Genomic DNA, 20,690 nt, shown 5'->3' with positions numbered 1-20,690 from the left:
GCGACAACCACTTGCCAAGTAATTACGAGAGTGTCGGAATTAGAAAAGCAACTTGACGAAAAACAGAGCTATGTGCCAATCTATGCACATAGTTCGGAATTGTTGACGAAAGAGGAGCGGTTCGACCCCTTGAAAAAAGGCGGTATACACGCGAGGGATTTCATTAAGAATTGTGAAAGAGTTTTACCCAGATCATGGACTAATGAGAGAAAAATTAATGCGATTATTGATGTGTTGGCTGGTGATGCCAAGCGTTGGGGCTTAAACCTCAACATTACGAACCTGACATTTGACGAATTTAAAAACTTGTTTCTGGCTGAATACTGGTCAGAGCAAAAACAGCAAAGTGTCTGGCGCGAATTTGTCGTATCGAGGCCTTTCGATGCGAATTCGCGCGGTTCGATGAAGGAGTTTTGTGAAGCCTGGATCCGCAAGTTGGAATATTTGCGTGATCGCCGCACGGAATCCGAAATAGTCTGGGAACTCTACAAAAAGCTTCCAGATGATACAAAACGCTACGTAGGAAGCAATTACAGGACAATAAATGATTTCCTGGAAAGAGTGGAGGACGAGGACAATTGGCGCAATAATCGCGACAGTGGTAGAGGCCGTGGTAACAACAACGGGTACCACAGCAACCACAACAACGATAACCATGGGAATAATGCATACCGTAACCATGGCAGCAATAACAATAATGGTTCGGACCGTAATAACAATCGGTACAATGCAAATAATAACAGGAATGACGGAAACCAGTATCATACTAACGTGATACGGGCTTCACAGAATAGTAATAACGCCAGAGGGTGTGATCAGCCGCCTCAGCAGCATCCGGGGAGCGTATCTGCTGGGACGAGACAGGGAAACCATTAGCCGCGCCGGTGAGGGGCCGACCGGGCGTGGAGAAATTTTGGCGGCCCAATAACAGGAGAAAACCCAGGTGTCGTCGTTATGAAAATTCCGTGTGGAATAATCAACGGCGGGAGAGTGTGCCAGTGTTAGGAGAAAGGAGTGCGCCCACAAGTAGTAGATCAGCTGTAGACACGGCAGTAGAAAATACATTCACTGTCAGTGAGAACAATGTAAGTAGTGTTCCGGAAATAGATTATAAAGTGGCAGCTGTAACACCAACAGCAGAACTGGAGATTGAGTTTAAGAATGATTCGCAATTGTTGAGAGAAGATCAGATGTCGGATAACACGTCCGTCATTGAGCGAGGTGATGCAGAGAGGGATGAGGTCTGGTTAAGGCAGTTCGTCTTATACGACGAACTAAGAGATTATAGGGGCCTTTACGGGAGAAGTGTTTATGGGGAGCGCGGGCAGGATTTGCCGCGTCTCGTCCCGCAGGAAGATAGTGTTTATGAAGTGATAGAAAGTTCTGGCCCTAACTGGCAGACTTTACTAGAAATAGTTGATGTTAATGGGGAGCACGAGCAAGGTTCGTCGTGTTTCGTCCCACAGGAGATGGATGTTGAAGTAGTAACGGAAAGTTCTGGCCCTAACCGGCAGACTTTACCGAAAGTTATAGTGGTAGAAGTAGCCGACCCATCCGACGCAAACCTCCAGGTTAAACATTGCGAGAGTATTAAGGAGAAAGATTATGAAAATTTTAGTGATAGCCGGACACGATTGGTAGAAAAGCACATAGATTACAGCGTGTATGAGGTTAGAGCTGACATTATACGGTCAGACGATAACAGTGTGTGTTGCGCAGATCTAGAGGAAGTAATTGCAGATACTACTGGGCACATTCCTCCAGGTAGATTGGCAGATGAGATCAATCTGGCCAAAGAGGAATCAACGAAGGTGACAATTAGTGAATCGATAGCAAAGCAACACTCACTAGTTGACGAGTTACAGGAAAAGGTTTCGGTATTGGAGGCAAAGCTACAGACTAAGCCTCAGGACAAAAGTGTTGAAATTAAAACTATATGTGAACAGAGGCTGAAAAAGCCGCCAGATAAGCCGGATTTAGGATCAAAGCCGGATGGTTTTTTCTGGAATGACCTGGATATAGACGAGGATTTACTGTGGGAAAATAAAGAAACAGTCGAGGACAAGTGTAGACAGATAGTAGTGTCTGTTAATATGCACGACCTACAACTAAACGTGTTGATTGACACTGGTGCAGAATTGAGTGCTGTATCTGGGAAAATATTTGAGTTACTGAAAGACAGACCTGGCATCGTAGTTATGCCAGTAACAGGAGTGAAAATTATCGGTGCTACTGGGAAGGCCAGTAAACCGGTCACAAAACAGATTTTTGTCAACTTCGAGATATGTAGGGCACGATTTGAACAAGAGTTTGTCGTCGTGCCAGACTTAACTACGGAAGTAATTATTGGGTTAGATTGGCTATTAAAGTACCGTGCAGTGATTAATTGCGAAAGCAAAACTTTGACATGTACGTCACAAGATAAAACAATAGTAGTTAGTTTTGACGAGGCAGGAGACGGTGTGCATAGGCAATACCAGCCTATACACATTGTTAACTGGCCAGATGGTATTGACACAGATATAAATTTGAACTGCCGTAACGTGAGGAATCTCGGCATTGACAAAAGTGTAGAAAGTGAATTGGAAGAGATAATCAAATTCCCTCCACGGATTGACATTAATGTTGGTGTGAAAAAAGATCGTTTGCGAGAAGTAATGAAGCTAAAAGCCGATGCTCGCCTACGTCGTCATGACGCTAAAGCGCGTTTTGCTAAGTTTGCAATAGGAGACTTAGTACTTGTAAAAGCTCATGAGAAATCGAGCGAGATAGACCATGAAATCTCTAAATTTAAGTTTGTTTGTAATGGATCATATAAAGTCATTGGTATACCTCACACAAATGCTTATTACTTAGAGTATCCAAGCTCTGGAAAACTATTAGGTATACGGAACATTGTAGACTTGAATTTGTACCAACCTAGGATCGATTAATACCACACAATGGGTAATTTGTACAGTATGTAAAATAGAGTGTAAGATTTAAGGATGTGCCATGTTGCGATGCTTTTGCCTGACCTAGAGGTCATTAAAGAAGTTGTAATTAATAAGTAATTAATTTTGATTAATCAATTTAATTTTAATCAATTTAATCATGATCTAATCAACTGAAAAATCCAAGCTGCTAGGTTAAGTTTTCAGCTGAGTCACAGTAGATTAAGGAATCTAAATATGATTTTGTAAATAGCTGTAAGATTTCATAAATATGTGATTTACTAGTCATTGCCGATGTACTTAGACGCTGTTTTAAGTTTCAGGCTAGTACATGCGTGTGGTGATGGACAGTGTTGAGTTATCCACTGTGATAGTGTTTATGGACTCCTTGAGATTACTCGGGAGTGAGTTTTTCCGAAAGAATTCAGTGAAACGGACGTTCTGGAAACGCCGTTACAAGGGCGAGTGAGATCAAGCGTGCCGCACAGGCGGGCGCAACAATACTGGCAAGGCGGAGCCGCTGTTGGCTCTTGTGCCGCTGTCGGCATTCTTTGTACTTGCGAGTACGGAAGGCGGAGTTGTTTTTCTTCCCGGACAGCTGATGTGAAAGAATTCTGCTGTCAATATTTATGTTTTTTGTCGATCTGCTGTATATTATTTTCTTGTTTAACGTCAAGTGGACACTCATGGCGAGAGTATTAATTATGAAAAGGTTATATGAAATGTGTATTCTATGTAATTAATTATTAATTTGCGTATTTTGATATATCTGTTTTCTATGACCATGTAATCTGATTAAATTTGTAAATAGTATTCTATTTCTTGATACTGACAGGAAATTTGATTTTTAGAATAGCTAAACCATTTTCTATGTTTTCTATGAATTTTAATATGTTGTCAACCTGTTTTATTTTGTGCAAGATGACAGAGTGGAATAAGATTAGGAGTGTCTCCACTCAATTATTTTCGTCTAAAAATTGGTTTACGGTTAATTAGACGAATCCTAAATTTTGTTGATGTTTTGAGCATATGCATTTCCGCTGTTTCTTTTTTGGGACATTTTCTGAGTCTGTTTACGTTACACGAACATCCTCAGACAATGTGGGGCACGTGTAACGCCGGAAATGCATATCCTCCTATTTCCATCTATTGTACTATAATTTTTTTTCCTTATTTTGTTACCTGAATATATGACGTTTCTGTGTCTTTGTATATTGTAATTGTTTTACTATTTGTATATATATGCATTTATGTCGATGTATAATTGGTTTGTTGTGTAAAGATCATTTGTATTTATACGCTGGGTCTGGCCTAGGGAAAACTATAATATCGAACGAATACATCGATAGGTCGTGTGGAGAACCAAAGTGTTTAGGATCTTTGGTAGTGTGAACTCTGTCGCGTGGAGCGCGGGCAGAGAGAGTCTGGTTGAAGTAGTGCGGTTGAGCAGGTGTGTTGTGTGACGCTCCCGCGAGTTGTCGCGCTTTCGGGGTTTGGCAGCATGTAATTGCGATCGACTGGCTATGGTAGTTTCTAGCACGGTGTCGCGGACGGGAAGCATTAGCTGGCACACATCAAGAGCCCGTTTCGCCTGGTGACCGTGTCGAGAAGAAGGCGCGCCAGCATCCAGCTTCTGCAACAGCGACGGCCGATAATGAGTGACTGTCGCCACCTCCTCGATCGACGGCTTCAAACCTTCAATCAACCAACAAGGAAGACTAAAAGCACGTAAAGTTTCAGAACTGTATGGCAGACCTCAGCTTTTCAAATTGTTCCATTTGCCTCGCAAAATTACAGCAACTTGGCATGAACCTTTGTTGCTCATTGTCCCAATTGCATTGCCAAGCAGGGTCCCTTCCTTTTCCGAAATGAACCCGAGTGTCGTTGAAATTCAAACGCCAGCATTAAAATAATATAATTCAATTTCACTGCCTTAATTTCAGAGTTCAGTTAAAGTATTCATAGCTGGCTACAATATTTAGATTACACGAGCACAAATTAAGAGTGCGAATTTTGTTACCGTATTTTAGCTTACCTGTGACTGCAGCTCAGCTTGGTACGTACTAAATTTTACTATTGTTAATTGTTCAGAATCATTTAATTCAAGTTCAAAGTTAAATCTCTTATTTCTAAATTGCGTAGATTCAAGTAGCTTTTGAAATGATTGTTGAGGTAGTCCAAGACTAACCGTATTTTACTGAATTTCGATGTGCTTCAGAAAGAAAGCTCACTATTAATTTCAGTCACTAAATTAACTTTCAATTTTCCGGTTTTATTAATTCTTTTCCTAAATTAAGTCAGAGTGCAGCGAAATTTACTACTTCTGACAAACTTTCAGTTTTCACACTACACGTGTCAACCTTCAGTTGCCACGCTTCTAGTGCTAATTATGTGTGTAATAACCTTTCTTTTTCAGTTACTATAGTAATTGTCCTTAGGACTGGCGACCGTAATTTCCCCCAAATCTCAAATATCTAATTACTGCTAGTTGATTGTTAACGTAACGGCCGCACATTTACTTTCTTTATTAACTTTACCCCTTTTCAAAATTAATTTCCACTAGTTTCATTTGCATTTTTCCTTTCAAATAGATGTAACCCTTTCCTCCCTCTTTACTGACAGATTAACTTCGGTGACGATTGCTTTTCCCAAATTCCATTAGGTATACGCGGTTTAATATTTTCACTGTCATTAAGGTCGATAAGTGAGGGGGAGGTTACATGTGGCGACCTGGTGACGGGACAATCTTCAGATTTGAGGTTGTTCTGGACACGAATTTTGCAAATTTGCAAATCTCGTAACAAAGTACGAAATGGTCGTTACGTCAGCGAGAATAAGTAGTGGGAGTAATCCTAATTATATTTGAGATTTGGCATTTATATTGAAAATTATTAAAATGAGTGAAGGCAACAATTGCCAAAATTTGGTAGACGTGGATACCGAACAATCGGTCGAACAGTGGGAAACGCGCACCGCGGTACCCATTGTTCAGTGGCAGGCGGCTAGCATGAAAGACGCGACCGCCGAAACGCAACAAAGATCAGAAATGGAATTCCAAACTTTAGAAAATGTTTCGGAATCGGAAGTGAAAATCAAATCTGAATCCCTTGATGACGAATACGGGGTGACAATTAAACAGGAAGCTGCTACGGAAGTAAAATCGGTAGTTTCCGAGAATTTAACTGATTTATTGAATGTTTTGATTAACGAAATCAAGAGTCAATCGGCCAAGCAAGAAGATCAGGCTGCCAAGCAAGAAGCTCAGGCTGCCAAGCAAGAAGCTCAGGCTGCCAAGCAAGAAGCTCAGGCTGCCAAGCAAGAAGCTCAGTTTGAAAAAATTGAACGGATGCTAGACAATCAGAACAAAGCTATTAACGTAGTTAACAACAATGTTGGAGTTGTTAACACAAAAGTTGATAAAATCAAAGAAGGTATTGTTGTAATTAATACCGAAATCGGTAATCTTAAACAGGAAATGATAGGCGTTCAGGCGGAAATTGCGAGCATAAATACTCGTTTTTATTCCGAAATTAGCAGAATCGAGAAAAGTGTAGGAGAATCAGTTGGTCCGATCATCGAGAATAAGGTGACGGAACAAATTCAATTAGTGAAAAAAGAGGATCAAAAGAAGGTGGAAACTTTAAAGGCTTTAGTATCCGAAGTAGATACCAAAGTGACGAAGCAGGCTAATACCTGCGAAGGAAAAAAAAGGGAAGTAGAAACGCTTGCGACAACCACTTGCCAAGTAATTACGAGAGTGTCGGAATTAGAAAAGCAACTTGACGAAAAACAGAGCTATGTGCCAATCTATGCACATAGTTCGGAATTGTTGACGAAAGAGGAGCGGTTCGACCCCTTGATAAAAAGGCGGTATACACGCGAGGGATTTCATTAAGAATTGTGAAAGAGTTTTACCCAGATCATGGACTAATGAGAGAAAAATTAATGCGATTATTGATGTGTTGGCTGGTGATGCCAAGCGTTGGGGCTTAAACCTCAACATTACGAACCTGACATTTGACGAATTTAAAAACTTGTTTCTGGCTGAATACTGGTCAGAGCAAAAACAGCAAAGTGTCTGGCGCGAATTTGTCGTATCGAGGCCTTTCGATGCGAATTCGCGCGGTTCGATGAAGGAGTTTTGTGAAGCCTGGATCCGCAAGTTGGAATATTTGCGTGATCGCCGCACGGAATCCGAAATAGTCTGGGAACTCTACAAAAAGCTTCCAGATGATACAAAACGCTACGTAGGAAGCAATTACAGGACAATAAATGATTTCCTGGAAAGAGTGGAGGACGAGGACAATTGGCGCAATAATCGCGACAGTGGTAGAGGCCGTGGTAACAACAACGGGTACCACAGCAACCACAACAACGATAACCATGGGAATAATGCATACCGTAACCATGGCAGCAATAACAATAATGGTTCGGACCGTAATAACAATCGGTACAATGCAAATAATAACAGGAATGACGGAAACCAGTATCATACTAACGTGATACGGGCTTCACAGAATAGTAATAACGCCAGAGGGTGTGATCAGCCGCCTCAGCAGCATCCGGGGAGCGTATCTGCTGGGACGAGACAGGGAAACCATTAGCCGCGCCGGTGAGGGGCCGACCGGGCGTGGAGAAATTTTGGCGGCCCAATAACAGGAGAAAACCCAGGTGTCGTCGTTATGAAAATTCCGTGTGGAATAATCAACGGCGGGAGAGTGTGCCAGTGTTAGGAGAAAGGAGTGCGCCCACAAGTAGTAGATCAGCTGTAGACACGGCAGTAGAAAATACATTCACTGTCAGTGAGAACAATGTAAGTAGTGTTCCGGAAATAGATTATAAAGTGGCAGCTGTAACACCAACAGCAGAACTGGAGATTGAGTTTAAGAATGATTCGCAATTGTTGAGAGAAGATCAGATGTCGGATAACACGTCCGTCATTGAGCGAGGTGATGCAGAGAGGGATGAGGTCTGGTTAAGGCAGTTCGTCTTATACGACGAACTAAGAGATTATAGGGGCCTTTACGGGAGAAGTGTTTATGGGGAGCGCGGGCAGGATTTGCCGCGTCTCGTCCCGCAGGAAGATAGTGTTTATGAAGTGATAGAAAGTTCTGGCCCTAACTGGCAGACTTTACTAGAAATAGTTGATGTTAATGGGGAGCACGAGCAAGGTTCGTCGTGTTTCGTCCCACAGGAGATGGATGTTGAAGTAGTAACGGAAAGTTCTGGCCCTAACCGGCAGACTTTACCGAAAGTTATAGTGGTAGAAGTAGCCGACCCATCCGACGCAAACCTCCAGGTTAAACATTGCGAGAGTATTAAGGAGAAAGATTATGAAAATTTTAGTGATAGCCGGACACGATTGGTAGAAAAGCACATAGATTACAGCGTGTATGAGGTTAGAGCTGACATTATACGGTCAGACGATAACAGTGTGTGTTGCGCAGATCTAGAGGAAGTAATTGCAGATACTACTGGGCACATTCCTCCAGGTAGATTGGCAGATGAGATCAATCTGGCCAAAGAGGAATCAACGAAGGTGACAATTAGTGAATCGATAGCAAAGCAACACTCACTAGTTGACGAGTTACAGGAAAAGGTTTCGGTATTGGAGGCAAAGCTACAGACTAAGCCTCAGGACAAAAGTGTTGAAATTAAAACTATATGTGAACAGAGGCTGAAAAAGCCGCCAGATAAGCCGGATTTAGGATCAAAGCCGGATGGTTTTTTCTGGAATGACCTGGATATAGACGAGGATTTACTGTGGGAAAATAAAGAAACAGTCGAGGACAAGTGTAGACAGATAGTAGTGTCTGTTAATATGCACGACCTACAACTAAACGTGTTGATTGACACTGGTGCAGAATTGAGTGCTGTATCTGGGAAAATATTTGAGTTACTGAAAGACAGACCTGGCATCGTAGTTATGCCAGTAACAGGAGTGAAAATTATCGGTGCTACTGGGAAGGCCAGTAAACCGGTCACAAAACAGATTTTTGTCAACTTCGAGATATGTGGGGCACGATTTGAACAAGAGTTTGTCGTCGTGCCAGACTTAACTACGGAAGTAATTATTGGGTTAGATTGGCTATTAAAGTACCGTGCAGTGATTAATTGCGAAAGCAAAACTTTGACATGTACGTCACAAGATAAAACAATAGTAGTTAGTTTTGACGAGGCAGGAGACGGTGTGCATAGGCAATACCAGCCTATACACATTGTTAACTGGCCAGATGGTATTGACACAGATATAAATTTGAACTGCCGTAACGTGAGGAATCTCGGCATTGACAAAAGTGTAGAAAGTGAATTGGAAGAGATAATCAAATTCCCTCCACGGATTGACATTAATGTTGGTGTGAAAAAAGATCGTTTGCGAGAAGTAATGAAGCTAAAAGCCGATGCTCGCCTACGTCGTCATGACGCTAAAGCGCGTTTTGCTAAGTTTGCAATAGGAGACTTAGTACTTGTAAAAGCTCATGAGAAATCGAGCGAGATAGACCATGAAATCTCTAAATTTAAGTTTGTTTGTAATGGATCATATAAAGTCATTGGTATACCTCACACAAATGCTTATTACTTAGAGTATCCAAGCTCTGGAAAACTATTAGGTATACGGAACATTGTAGACTTGAATTTGTACCAACCTAGGATCGATTAATACCACACAATGGGTAATTTGTACAGTATGTAAAATAGAGTGTAAGATTTAAGGATGTGCCATGTTGCGATGCTTTTGCCTGACCTAGAGGTCATTAAAGAAGTTGTAATTAATAAGTAATTAATTTTGATTAATCAATTTAATTTTAATCAATTTAATCATGATCTAATCAACTGAAAAATCCAAGCTGCTAGGTTAAGTTTTCAGCTGAGTCACAGTAGATTAAGGAATCTAAATATGATTTTGTAAATAGCTGTAAGATTTCATAAATATGTGATTTACTAGTCATTGCCGATGTACTTAGACGCTGTTTTAAGTTTCAGGCTAGTACATGCGTGTGGTGATGGACAGTGTTGAGTTATCCACTGTGATAGTGTTTATGGACTCCTTGAGATTACTCGGGAGTGAGTTTTTCCGAAAGAATTCAGTGAAACGGACGTTCTGGAAACGCCGTTACAAGGGCGAGTGAGATCAAGCGTGCCGCACAGGCGGGCGCAACAATACTGGCAAGGCGGAGCCGCTGTTGGCTCTTGTGCCGCTGTCGGCATTCTTTGTACTTGCGAGTACGGAAGGCGGAGTTGTTTTTCTTCCCGGACAGCTGATGTGAAAGAATTCTGCTGTCAATATTTATGTTTTTTGTCGATCTGCTGTATATTATTTTCTTGTTTAACGTCAAGTGGACACTCATGGCGAGAGTATTAATTATGAAAAGGTTATATGAAATGTGTATTCTATGTAATTAATTATTAATTTGCGTATTTTGATATATCTGTTTTCTATGACCATGTAATCTGATTAAATTTGTAAATAGTATTCTATTTCTTGATACTGACAGGAAATTTGATTTTTAGAATAGCTAAACCATTTTCTATGTTTTCTATGAATTTTAATATGTTGTCAACCTGTTTTATTTTGTGCAAGATGACAGAGTGGAATAAGATTAGGAGTGTCTCCACTCAATTATTTTCGTCTAAAAATTGGTTTACGGTTAATTAGACGAATCCTAAATTTTGTTGATGTTTTGAGCATATGCATTTCCGCTGTTTCTTTTTTGGGACATTTTCTGAGTCTGTTTACGTTACACGAACATCCTCAGACAATGTGGGGCACGTGTAACGCCGGAAATGCATATCCTCCTATTTCCATCTATTGTACTATAATTTTTTTTCCTTATTTTGTTACCTGAATATATGACGTTTCTGTGTCTTTGTATATTGTAATTGTTTTACTATTTGTATATATATGCATTTATGTCGATGTATAATTGGTTTGTTGTGTAAAGATCATTTGTATTTATACGCTGGGTCTGGCCTAGGGAAAACTATAATATCGAACGAATACATCGATAGGTCGTGTGGAGAACCAAAGTGTTTAGGATCTTTGGTAGTGTGAACTCTGTCGCGTGGAGCGCGGGAAGAGAGAGTCTGGTTGAAGTAGTGCGGTTGAGCAGGTGTGTTGTGTGACGCTCCCGCGAGTTGTCGCGCTTTCGGGGTTTGGAAGCATGTAATTGCGATCGACTGGCTATGGTAGTTTCTAGCACGGTGTCGCGGACGGGAAGCATTAGCTGGCACACATCAAGAGCCCGTTTCGCCTGGTGACCGTGTCGAGAAGAAGGCGCGCCAGCATCCAGCTTCTGCAACAGCGACGGCCGATAATGAGTGACTGTCGCCACCTCCTCGATCGACGGCTTCAAACCTTCAATCAACCAACAAGGAAGACTAAAAGCACGTAAAGTTTCAGAACTGTATGGCAGACCTCAGCTTTTCAAATTGTTCCATTTGCCTCGCAAAATTACAGCAACTTGGCATGAACCTTTGTTGCTCATTGTCCCAATTGCATTGCCAAGCAGGGTCCCTTCCTTTTCCGAAATGAACCCGAGTGTCGTTGAAATTCAAACGCCAGCATTAAAATAATATAATTCAATTTCACTGCCTTAATTTCAGAGTTCAGTTAAAGTATTCATAGCTGGCTACAATATTTAGATTACACGAGCACAAATTAAGAGTGCGAATTTTGTTACCGTATTTTAGCTTACCTGTGACTGCAGCTCAGCTTGGTACGTACTAAATTTTACTATTGTTAATTGTTCAGAATCATTTAATTCAAGTTCAAAGTTAAATCTCTTATTTCTAAATTGCGTAGATTCAAGTAGCTTTTGAAATGATTGTTGAGGTAGTCCAAGACTAACCGTATTTTACTGAATTTCGATGTGCTTCAGAAAGAAAGCTCACTATTAATTTCAGTCACTAAATTAACCTTCAATTTTCCGGTTTTATTAATTCTTTTCCTAAATTAAGTCAGAGTGCAGCGAAATTTACTACTTCTGACAAACTTTCAGTTTTCACACTACACGTGTCAACCTTCAGTTGCCACGCTTCTAGTGCTAATTATGTGTGTAATAACCTTTCTTTTTCAGTTACTATAGTAATTGTCCTTAGGACTGGCGACCGTAATTTCCCCCAAATCTCAAATATCTAATTACCGCTAGTTGATTGTTAACGTAACGGCCGCACATTTACTTTCTTTATTAACTTACCCCTTTTCAAAATTAATTTCCACCAGTTTCATTCACATTTTTCCTTTCAAATAGATGTAACCCTTTCCTCCCTCTTTACCGACAGATTAACTTCGGTGACGATTGCTTTTCCCTAATTTCCATTAGGTACACGCGGTTTAATATTTTCACTGTCATTAAGGTCGATAAGTGAGGAGGAGGTTACAACCCTTGGCGCAGGAAGAAGAGGCCTTCTTCCTTGTCTCAGAGAGTCACATTGGTCTTCATGTTTCTGGCACGAAGGGTGACGTTCTTTGTCAGGCACTGCAGACCCTGTTGACGTGACACACTCTTTCCATTCTTCTGCTGCAATTCGTACCAGGTCGGAACCGCTGGTATTCATCAGGACCTCAGGAGTCTCGCCCCTTGCATCATCCTGGGAACTTCATGTTCTCCAGGTGAAGAAATTCTTTGCACTGCCTACTCCGATGTTAAGTCTTCACTGAAACAGTGCTATTAAATATTATAGAGTGTCATGATTTCTGTCTCTCTGAAGTTAACATTTATTTATAGCACTCTACTGGATTATGTCAGATAGTCTGCTCAGAGGAGCATGTGTTTCTCTTTCACTTACAATATTCAACAAATTAAGACATCCTAAGCTTTCTATCTTTCCTCTGATAGAGGCGCTCTGACACAACACGTTGAATTGTTTTCGTATCTCCACAGACGGGTCTGACGTATCCGTTATATCGGATTAACAGAGATATTTCCATAAGGTCCGTGTTGCCACAACAATTGGACCATTTTTGTACGTTTCCTAAAGTGTGGTACAACATCCTATTTTTTTCCTTGTATTGGCAGTGTCCCAGAACAGTTGCCATTCATCAGTCATCCATTAGACATTCGTCACTTAACGGACGGGTTATAGAACGGTAAGCTTTGATTTTCGACACAATTTGGTTTATGCGTCTACCTTAAAGTAGACCGAATTAGATGTTAGGTACTTACACAGCCGCTTGTTTCAGTTCCTGGACGACGTAGTTCTATTAGCGATGCGTTTTGTACCTCATCTTCGCTTGCAAAACAACAGCCCCTTTACAGAGTTCCTTATTTTCCGTCATTGAAATAAGTCACATAGGGCAGTGCCTGGCGAATACAGAGGCTGGGGCATCAGTACAGTATTTTTGGGACAAAAATGCACGTACAGGTAACAATACCAATTCGACTCTACACAGAGTACGCGAAAGAAGTTGCCCCCCTTCTAATAGCCGTGTACCGCAAGTCTCTAGAGGAACGGAAGGTTCCAAATGATTGGAAAAGAGCACAGGTAGTCCCAGTCTTCAAGAAGGGTCGTCGAGCAGATGCACAAAACTATAGAACTATATTTCTGACGTCGATCTGTTGTAGAATTTTAGAACATGTTTTTGCTCGCGTATCATGTCGTTTTTGGAAACCCAGAATCTACTCTGTAGGAGTCAACATGGATTCCGGAAACAGCGATAGTGTGAGACCCATCTCGCTTTATTTGTTCATGAGACCCAGAAAATATTAGATACAGGCTCCCAGGTAGATGCTATTTTCCTTGACTTCCGGAAGGCGTTCGATACAGTTTCGCACCGTCGCCTGATAAACAAAGTAAGAGCCTACGGAATATCAGACCAGCTGTGTGGCTGGATTGAAGAGTTTTTAGCAAACAGAACACAGCATGTTGTTCTCAATGGAGAGACGTCTACAGACGTTAAAGTAACCTCTGGCGTGCCACAGGGGAGTGTTATGGGACCATTGCTTTTCACAATATATGTAAATGACCTAGTAGATAGTGTCGGAAGTTCCATACGGCTTTCCGTGGATGATGCTGTAGTATACAGAGAAGTTGCAGCATTAGAAAATTGTAGCGAAATGCAGGAAGATCTGCAGCGGATAGGCACTTGGTGCAAGGGGCGGCAATTGACCCTTAACATAGACAAATGTCATGTATTGCGAATACATAGAAAGAAGGATCCTTTATTGTATGATTATATGATAGCGGAACAAACACTGGTAGCAGTTACTTCTGTAAAATATCTGGGAGTATGCGTACGGAACGATTTGAAGTGGAATGATCATATAAAATTAATTGCTGGTAAGGTGGGTACCAGGTTGAGGTTCATTGGGAGAGTCCTTAGAAAATGTAGTCCATCAACAAAGAAGGTGGCTTACAAAACACTCGTTCGACCTATACTCGAGTATTGCTCATCAGTGTGGGATCCGTACCAGGCCGGGTTGACGGAGGAGATAGAGAAGATCCAAAGAAGAGCGGCGCGCTTCGTCACAGGGTTATTTGGTAACCGTGATAGCGTTACGGAGATGTTTAGCAAACTCAAGTGGCAGACTCTGCAAGAGAGGCGCTCTGCATCGCGGTGTAGCTTGCTCGCCAAGTTTCGCGAGGGTGCGTTTCTGGATGAGGTCTCGAATATATTGCTTCCCCCTACTTATACCTGCCGAGGAGATCACGAATGTAAAATTAGAGAGATTAGAGCGCGCACGTAGGCCTTCCGACAGTCGTTCCTACCGCGAACCATACGCGACTGGATCAGGAAAGGGAGGTACTGACAGTGGCACGTAAAGTGCCCTCCGCCACACACCGTTGGGTCCCTTGCGGAGTATAAATGTTGATGTAGAAAGTGTGAGCATTTGCGTTATCGTGATGGAAGAGACACGAATTGTCTCGCCCCGCCAAACATCCTACTTTTGAAACTTCCTGGCAAATTAAAACTGTATGCCGGACCGAGACTCGAACCCGGGACCTTTGCCTTTCGCGGGCAAGTGCTCTACCAACTGAGCAACCCAACCACGACTCATGCCCCGTCCTCACAACTTTACTTCTGCCAGTACCTCGTTTCCTTGCCCATGAAAGGCAAAGGTCCCGAGTTCGAGTCACGGTCCGGCACACAGTTTTAATCTGCCAGGAAATTTCATATCAGCGCACACTCCGCTGCAGAGTGAAAATCTCATTCTGGAAACATCCCCCAGGCTGTGGCTAAGCCATGTCTCCGCAATGTCCTTTCTTTCAGGAGTGCTAGTTCTGCAAGGTTCGCGGGAGAGCTTCTGTAAAGTTTGGAATGTAGGAGACGAGGTACTGGCAGAAGTGAAGCTGTGAGGACGGGGCGTGAGTCGTGCTTGGGTAGCTCAGTTGGTAGAGCACTTGCCCGCGAAAAGCAAAGGTCACGAGTTCGAGTCTCGGTCCGGCACACAGTTTTAATCTGCCAGGAAGTTTCATATCACCGCACACTCCGCTGCAGAGTGAAAATCTCATTCTGGATCCTACTTTTGCCTTGGATTGTCTCAAGCAGACGTCATTCAGTTTGTAATAGCCCATATTCTTCGTTCCAGAAAGTGACAAGAACTCATGGTGCACTATGCCGTTAAATAAAGGAACACAATGAGCATAGCCTTCATATTAGACTGCACTGGAGAGCCAGAATGTTTACGATGGGACGTTTTCGCTCTTTATAACAGAGTACAGTAATTCTACGCCATTGTTGACTTTATCTAGCAACTCCTGAGCAACATGCATATGCCGCTATTTTTGTTCGATACTGAACAATTAAAAAAAATTGTGTCACACTTTTTCATACCCATTTCAGACGAAAAATTTCTATGACATTATCCAATTTGATAGGCCAACATTATCAGCAACTTCTCTGATTGTGACTCGGCGATCATTTGTAGTCACGTCCACGATGTATTTGGTTGATAATGTATTAAGAGTTTGAACGATTCTCGCTATCTTCAACATCTTCACTTTTTTATTAAAAACGCTTATACAATTCTAAACCTTGTTTCCCCCTTAGTCGACACACCAAAAGCAATATTTAACATTTATAAAACTTTGCTGCACTTTATTCCATTTTTAAAGTAAAATGTGACACAAATCTTATACTTTTATGAAATATTATATAGTGCAACAGTCATTTGTCATTAATATTTTATTAGCACGACACGTTTCGGCATCGTGCTCCCATCATCAGGTGCATGTATAGTTAATTTTACGTTGTAATTAAGATGAAGTGAGGTTAGATTCCCTTGCTGTATGTGCCAGTGAGGTTATGTGGCGAACAAGGCTTCTGGTCAGGAAGATATACATGTTACAGCGTGTACCTTATGTGATAAGTATGATTAGTCATTTTGTTAAGGCATTTACTTACATTTTTGTTGGCAATTTCTTTGGCTGGCACACAGGATTTAGCAACAACTACAATAGAACTTAACACTTTCACCATTATTTGATAACATCAATCTAAAGAGTCTTAAAACCTAAGATAAACTAATGTCCATTGCTAAAAGGGTAGCATAGAGTGAAGATGAAACAATCATATCTAGATGTATTTATGTCATGGCAGTTATTAGGTGCATAGTTGGGCATAACTATGTCTTTCAATGAAATAGATATTTAACGTTAAAAAAGTTTTAAAAGAAGTCAGTATTATTACTTTCAAGTTTAGCATTTGGTAACTTGCCTCTATGTACTGTGCTGTGAATTAATATTTCCTGTTCTTCATATAAGTCAATCTGGTGTCCCTTGTCAATTTTATGTAATATATGAAGTTCATATGCAATGTAATGGAATGGATGGCCTATGTTTGTTATATGAGTAGCTATTTCTGAACTGTTATAGTTGTTAGTATGGTAGGCATTTGTAAGTACGTTGTATCCTTGATGAAAGTCTCGCCACGTTTTGCCTATGTAAAGGGCTCTCAGGTACCACATATCATTTTATAAATGCCTGATTGTATTTTTTATGTATGTTCTTAATATTGTGTCCCAGTGTGTGTTGTAGTTTGTTATGTGATGTGAAGGCAATTTTAATGTTGTTTGGTCTTAAAATGTTTGCTATTTTGTAACAGAGTTTGCTTGTGAAAGGGATGCAAGCAGTGAGTTTTTTTTCATTTTCTGTGTTTAATGTAGCTTATGTTTTCGATTAATGTAGCTTTTTGTATGAGACTGTTAGTTATTAGGCCATCTTAGTAATTTTTTGTAGCTGTTCGATTATACTGGAAATAAACTTTTATATCACAGTGAATGGAGATGTGTTACTAAATGATAAACTTGAAAGTAATGATAGTAACTTCTTTAAAAACTTCTCCATTGTTGAATGCTTATCCACTGAGAAGAAGTAATTGACTTTACCAACTATTTTCCTTACATAAATATATACATATACAAACGTTTCATCACTGTATACTACAGTTTAGCAACAGAAACCCATTTATCTTAGCTTTTGAGACCCATGGATTGATGTCAACAAATGACTGCTGAAGTGTTAATTTATGATATAATTGTTACTGTGCCCTGTGTGCCATGCAACGAAATTACTAACAAAAATGCAAGTAAATACTCAAATCAAAATGCTAATCATGCTTTTCAGATGATGTACACACTATAACATTTTTATCTTCCTGAACAGGCGTCTATTTTGACATACAACGTTACTGGCACACACACAGAACATGAAACTAACCTCACTTCATATTAATTAAAATGTAACAGTAACTATAAATGCTCCTAATGACGGCAGCATGCTGTCGAAACTCGTCATGCTAATAAAATAATAGTAACAAGTGACTGCTGTGGTATATATTATTTGGTGAAAATCTTACAGTACACTCACAGCCCTCAGATAACATCCTAGAAAAATTTACGTTCAAATTCTCTGACTTGTTTCTATACAAAATAAAAATTAAGGAAACTATCAAAATACGTTCAACCTTTTTGACAGCAGACAATGGAGTAAATATCGGATAAAGTGACATTGTACTAGCATGGCTGCATAACCTACGACAGGAGTAATATGGAAAGACGAGGTAAACAGGTCGTCAGCCGAGCAGCTGTCTATACAAGCAAAATGCTATCCTTACAGGTTCGTTACCCACGAGAGAAACATTTGAGGACACGCGGTACAATTACCAGCAGTAATATGGTAACAAGGCCATAGGAAACGTCCGAGATGCCACGTGGTAGCGTGGGAATGATATAAAAGCCGATCTTATCAGAGAGAATTTAGTCTAGAGTCAGCAGTCACTAGTGATTTTGGAAGCCAAGGAAAATGACATTCGGATAGTGAAACTATCAAGAAGGTGGTTTTACCTTCAAGAGGCCGGCCATCTGAATGCATAAGTAATCAGCAAGGTACTTCTGGCTGCCCTGCAGATGTCAGATTGCGCACGCAGAACGAGGGAACTCAGTGGTCTCGTCTCTAAGACAAGTAGCTGAGATTCCGTTAGAAGTAGAACAAAGGCAAACTGTCTGGGTAACAAGCCTGCCAATTATGAGACATCTCTTCTGACAAGGGAAAATATTTCAAGAAATAAATGCCATCAGACTCTGTTAACAACCGATTTATCCAGAGAAAACTTCTACTACCGTAACAGGTCTATTGTAGGTGGCAGTTCCATTAACTTACCTTTAAGTAACGCGGTTATTTTGTTGACAATGCAAAAGAAACTCCTGCAACCATTTAATTATCGCTTAAGTCTTGTTGCAACTAAAGGGGATGCAACGGTACAGATAATCTTCAGACATATTTACCACTACAAAAACGAAAAATTCCCACAAACTCGAGTAATGCGACGTGAAATTACTCGATTGCCATATCTTTTTGAATGTATTTCGTATTCGTTTACCACTTATTTCCCTTACTTTTTTATGCAACGACTAGCTGAGTACTTGTCGCTAGCCAGTTCTATTAGCCCATCTCTTCCTTTCCCCTCTCTAAGTCCATCTCGTCCACGCTCCTATCTGTCTGTCTCCCTCTCCCCTATCTTTCTGTCCATCTCCAGACTCCCTTGTTATCTGTCTCCTCCTTTCTCCCTCTCTGTCCTTATGCTACCCCTCCCAATTCTCTCTGTCCATCTGCTTTTCCCCATCTGTCTAGCCCTGTCGCATTTGTCCATCTCCTCCACACCTCCATTCTGAATCCACATCCTCCTACCTCTCTACCTCCTCCTCACTTCCTTTGTTTCCTCCTTGCCCCCTCTCTGTCCGTCCTTCCTTCCCCTCTCTCTCTACATCTCATTTTTACCTTCTCTTCTGTACCCTCCTCCCCTCCCTGTCCATTACCTCTTCCCTTTCTATATTTGTTTCCTCCTGCCCAACTCCTCCTTCACTCTCTCTGAGTCCATCACTTGCTTCCCATCTCTCTGCCCATTACCCCTCTTTTCTTCCTCTGTCGATTTCCTCATCTGCCTCCTCTTTGTCCACCTTCCCCTTTTCCCTTTTTCTCTCAATTTCCTCTACCCCCTGACTGTGTCCATCTCCTCTTCCCTCATATCCGTGTTCTTGTCTTCCTTCCCCCTCTCTGTCTGTCCTCCCCTTCTGCCCAATGTTTTTCCACATTATCACTTCCACCCTCAATAGGAGGTTGCCGATTTGGAGCACCACAGGATTTCTTTCCACATAGCAATATGTGTACTATGTTTGGCTTATATGACGCAGTGCCTTAAGGAGGGGCTTTCTATCCACGGCTTTGCCAGAGTACACACGAATGACATATATTACACGTGCTTCGCTTGTATGTTCAGCGAAATTCGTCCTGCAGTTTCGATTTCACTCAGCTCAATCTTTATGACGTCATATCTCCGGAAAATGTGTCTTATAATGGCACGGCTTTGCAGCTACTTTAAGTTTTTACATTTACATTACTTTTTAATACTCTCTCAGAAATATGTTACTAACAGACTTAGCTGTAAAAACGTAATAATTTAAAACGTCGTACATGATGCAATTTTTCAAGAATCTCTTTGTTCATAACTTCATATCTTCTGAACTAAGTGTCGTACAATGATATAATTTTTCAGGTGCTTTCTGCGTTGTATGTTAATACGCCTGAAAAATATGTTGCGAACATAATTAATACTAAAGGAACAGTAAATTAAAAAGTCATCCCTGATGTAAAGCCTTTACTGCATGAACGGCGAAATCTAGTAAGCGATATACTTTTCATCATTTGGTAAAGATTGTCGGAGAGCTAAAGTTTTGGAAATGGTATGAAATTGTGTGTGAAGTTTGAATCAAGTCACTAAGTGTTCTCATTCTCAATTGCTGGAAGAATAGTCTACGAATTGACGCATCGTTAACTACACTACTGTTTTCATCCCCACCACTACCCCACAGCGATTCTCTTCAGTAAGTGATATGTGTACCAAGTTTGGTTGAAATCATTGCCGCGCGGGATTAGCCGAGCGGTCTTAGGCGCTGCAGTCATGGACTGTATGGCTGGTCGCGGCGGAGGTTCGAGTCCTCCCTCGGGCATGGGTGAGTGTGTTAGTCCTTAGGATAATTTAGGTTAAGTAGCGTATAAGCTTAGGGACTGATGACCTTAGCAGTTAAGTCCCATAAGATTTCACACAGATTTGAACATTTGAACTTTTGGTTGAAATCGATCCAGTAATATGGAACAAACACACATAAATAAAAATATATTTACATCCATGGATACCAAAGTGAGAAATTCGTTCCCACGTTCTCGTTACGTTGTCCTCACGGGCATCCGCCACGGCGAGACTTTCGCCGTCCTCCTTTGGCTGCACGCACGGGTCCACGCGGCAGCCTGGCGGCTCCC

Source organism: Schistocerca nitens, chromosome 4 (assembly GCF_023898315.1).
Source record: "Schistocerca nitens isolate TAMUIC-IGC-003100 chromosome 4, iqSchNite1.1, whole genome shotgun sequence".
NCBI lineage: Eukaryota > Metazoa > Arthropoda > Insecta > Orthoptera > Acrididae > Schistocerca > Schistocerca nitens.
The sequence above is the reverse complement of the archived record's forward strand: the minus strand, read 5'-3'. Positions refer to the sequence as shown.